Source organism: Microtus pennsylvanicus, chromosome 22 (genome assembly GCF_037038515.1).
Source record: "Microtus pennsylvanicus isolate mMicPen1 chromosome 22, mMicPen1.hap1, whole genome shotgun sequence".
NCBI lineage: Eukaryota > Metazoa > Chordata > Mammalia > Rodentia > Cricetidae > Microtus > Microtus pennsylvanicus.
In genome coordinates, this window is record NC_134600.1 from 14,400,636 (window position 1) to 14,405,078 (window position 4,443).

The following is a 4,443-nucleotide window of genomic DNA, read 5'->3' on the forward strand; positions in this document are numbered from 1 at the left end:
ATTACTTGGTCTTGAGAAAGGTAGTTTCCTAATTTTCTGAGAAATTGCCACACTGACATCTAAAGGGGCTGCACCAGCTTGCAGTCATACCAGCAATGCAGAAGTGTTCCCTTTTCCCCACAACCTCTCCAGCATAAGTTGTCATCAGTATTTTTGATCTTGGCCATATATTCAGGTGTCATTTATAATCTCAGAGTTGTTTTGATTTGCATTTCTCTGGTGACTAAGGATATTGAATATTTCCTTAAGTGTCTTTCAGCCATTTTAGATTCCTCTGTTGAGTTCTCTGTTTAGGTCTTTACTCCATTTTTTATTGAATTATGCGCCACCACTGCCCAGCTCAAATACTTTCTTTAAGGGTATTGCTGCTCTTATCTCTATTTGTTTCTGTTATCCAATGTTTCTAAGTCATTAATAGTTTCATTTCATTTCTTTCAAGTTATATTGATTTCTATGTAGATCAATGTCTCCTATACTTCAGGCTTACCTCATGCTGTATAATTGAGAATTATTTTGCCGGGCAGTGGTGGCACACACCTTTAATCCCAGCCCTCAGGAGACAGAGGCAGGCAGATCTCTGGGAGTTTGAGGCCAGCCTGGTCTACAAGAGCTAGTTCCAGGACAGTCACCAAATCTACAGAGAAACCCTGTCTCGAAAAAAAAAAATTGAGAATTATTTTGAACACCTAATTCTGCCTCTGCTGCCCAGTTCTGAGATGACAGTCCTGCAACTCCTTCCAGGTTTGTCCTTCACTAGTCAGTTAGAAAGAAAAATAGAGCAGTTAATGAGTGTCTGTTGATCTTTCTGACTTTTACTGGGAACATAGAAATCTAGAGGGATTCTTATAAGAAATGAACTCATTGACCAACTTTGAAGCTGGTGGAGACACAGTACAGGAAGTGAGAGGTTAGCCTGAGGGTGAGAGCTTTCCTGTTTCGACTGAGATTACTTATGTGGAATCAGGTAGTCAATTGTGATGCTGTATTATTATCCTGATTGACCATTGTTTGCAGTCCACAGACAATGGCAATCTGGGTATGGACTGACCTTATCTTGAAACCTAATCTGTGATATTTACAGTAGTTATCAAAAATAGATGATCTGGGTAAAATGTTGTGTCCCTGCTTAACAGGACCATTACTTTTCTGAAATAAGATCTTCATCTTTAGGGAAAATACATGAGAAATATATATTGTGCTCTAATACAAATCCTTAGTCTCTGGAGCACATGACCATACAGTGTGTTTCAAGTTTTCAAAATAATTTTTGAGATTAAAACTTCATCATGTCCACATTGTCTTTGCTCCCTCCAAGCAGTAACATATCCTGATTGTTTTCTAATTCATGGTCTGTTTTTGTTTAACAACAGTTACAAAGTAACCACAGTTACACAGGAACAGTGATTCCTTTATGACTGTGACCTGTGTTTGTCTTCAGGATTTCCCATCTCTGAGGGAATGGGATGGCTGCACTGGAAAGTGAGTGTGCAATGCAATGTGCACACAAAGGACCCTGTGCTTTGTATGAAGAATAGGATGTGCTATAGAGGAGTGGAATAATGTGTAGTAAATACAAATGTTCTAATCTAGGCCCCTGGCTGGGCGGTGGTGGTGCACTCCTTTAATCCCAGCACTTGGGAGGCAGAGGCAGGCAGATCTCTGTGAGTTTAAGACCAGCCTGGTCTACAAGAGCTAGTTCCAGGACAGGCTCCAACACCACAGAGAAACCCCGTCTCAAAAAAAAATCTATGCCCCTGTCTTCTGGGCTGGGAGGGCAGAACTAGAGTCTTTGATATCTGAATCTTCTATAGAGGAGCGGCTAATATTTTGAGGCCCAGTGATGTGGCCCTAACCAGTAAGGAATTCTGGGAAGGGTTAGAAATCAGGAGTACTAGTGGCAGACAGTTTGTGGGTTCTTTCCATGATTCTCTTCTGCCTCTGCTGTAAGGAGTAGTAAGGAAGATCACAAGCTATACCGTGGTGAGTGTTGGGTGATCAGGTCTGTTGAACTGTCATTTCTGCTGTGACTTGGACTGATCCTGAGCCAGCATGGAGTTATGTTGGTCCATGTGGTTCATGTTGGCAGTGGCCCTTGTTCTCTGAGCCTCCCTGTATATGAATTTATTGGGGCAGAGGAGTCTCTGGAAATTCAGCATATGATCGTGATTGTCCAGAGTATACACATGGACACTGCTCTTGGTGTGCAGTGGGAAGAGAGATTAGAAAACTGAAGGTCTAGATTCCAGAATTTCTCAATATTGCATTCCAATTTCAGGTTTGTGTTATAAGGATTACAAATAGTTTAGGAACTGGTAGGAAATGATGATATTGACCTTCTAGCAATGCATGATCAGAATGCTTTTATTGTGATCCTGCCACTTGCTGCAATGGTGTGATCCAGTGAAGCTTAGTTCCAGGGGAAAAAGGAATTTCTGATCTGCAGAGATTTCTCAGGTGTGCAGTGTATTGGACAAGTAGATAGAGCTTAATCCACATCTTGGACCATAATCCATGTAGCAGAAAATAAATTTAAACCATTTTTCTTTGTTTTCCATAAACAATATTCTCCATGACACATTATTTTAAAAAAACCTATCCCTTTTAAATGAGTTTAAGAAAATAAACAAAATCCAGCTCCCACCTCCTTATTCCCACTTCTTCCCATTCCTTTTAAATAAAAGGGGAAAATGTAAAGATAAAATAAAACAAAACAAGAACACCTAACGAATAAATAAAAAAAACACTGCAAAACTTCCCAAAACAAAGTACTGTGTTTCTCTAAGGTAAGTAGAATTCACACTGAATCTACTGGGAGTGAGTTCTTTCTGGTACAAAAACCTGCAAAGAAAGACACTCAAGACAGAAAAATAAACAAAAAAGCAAACAAAATAGTTCACCAAACAAACTGGAGAGGCTGGAAGCCGGAGGAAAGAAGGGTGGCGTGTGCCTAGACCTGGTAAATCAGAAGCAGGCAGGGACTGCAAAAGACAGAGAGAAGATGAGGGAAGAAAATAAGCTGAACAGATTGGTGCCCTTCCAGAACTCTGTGTAAAAACAGTTTTTCTACCACACGTACCCACCTACCCTTGAGCAGTCCCAAAGAGAGTGAAGTGGAGCAGAGAAACAGGAAACAGTTTGCACATTTGAGAAGTGTCCATGTTGAATCTCCATAGGAAATATGTCACACCTGCCCCATTCCCTGGGCCTCCCCTACTGCCCAGAGCAGGTCCCTACAGTTAATTTTGGGATTTTCCCCCTCCCACAGCATAACATTTTTTAAAGATTTATTTATTTATTTATTTATTTATCCCTGCAGGCCAGCAGAGGGCACCAGATCTCATTATAATTGGTTGTGAGCCACCATGTGGTTGCTGGGAATTGAACTCAGGACCGCTGGAAGAACAGTCATTACTCTTAACCTCTGAGCCATCTCTCAGCCCCCCAGTATATATTTTTTAAAAAACATTTTTTCCCATTGAGGTCATCGTTTGTTTTCTATCTTTTTAAATTCTTTTTTCCCTTCTTTCCTCTTTTTTCCCCCTCTCTCCTTCTAATACTTTTTTTAGTAAGGGGAATACCATGATGTCACTCTAGCCTGGCCCCTGTAGACTTGATCCCAGGACCTGCTGTTAAAACCACTATAGAATCAAGACAGGGAGATATTGTAATTAGTAGTCTGGGCATGGTATTGGATTTGTGGGAAACCCCTGTCTGTTGTAGTGATGAGAATCATCTAGATTTGTCTCACTCTAAACAGGGACTCACTTAAAGCCAGGAAAGTCCTCACTGACTCTTTGTCTATGAATTCTACATCTTCAAACCCTTTGCCAAGGCCACTGAATTTGTTACAGACTGACAAATTAGTAACACGGTTGACTGATCCACAGCCACGAAAGTGAGTGTCCAGCTCTTCTGCTCTTGCACCATAGTCCACATTGCCAACATAGATGGAACTGGCATCAGCCTCCATCTTCTCAAGAGATGATCACTGAGCCAGCATTGCCTGGGGTTGTACTCTTATTTTGGGGTTGTATTCTTATTCATCTGCTTCTCTACCTCATTTTGTAGCTCCTTTAATTTCTCATCCTCTTCCTCCATCTCCCTGACTCACTGAAGCTTTGATCACTTCTAGCTCTGGGTCCTCATTGATGCTGTCCTTGAAGTGCTCCTTCTGGCTTCTGGGGACTCCCCAGCTGGTCTGAGAACCTGTAGCTGAAGGATCCTCATTCCCAGCATCCCCAAAGGCCCCAGGCCCACTTCTCAGGCAGGGATCCCAACCACCTCTTCCCCCACTGTTCTTCAAATCATTTTTCTAGGTTGTTTGGGATTGGGCATCAGTGGAACAGAATTTATCTAAACCAGAAGAAAGCACAAGGGCCTGGAGCGCCATCACAAGCAATCTCTTCTGTTTGCTAAGAGAACATCTATATCATGAGACTTCTG

At 41.7% G+C, this 4,443-nt stretch overlaps 1 pseudogene; it reads right to left on the bottom strand.

Annotated features, from left to right (window-relative positions):
* Positions 1-3,562: 3,562 nt before the first annotated feature.
* LOC142839879 (polyadenylate-binding protein 2 pseudogene) lies at positions 3,563-4,113 on the bottom strand (annotated as a pseudogene).
* Between the last annotated feature and the right edge of the window lie 330 nt (positions 4,114-4,443).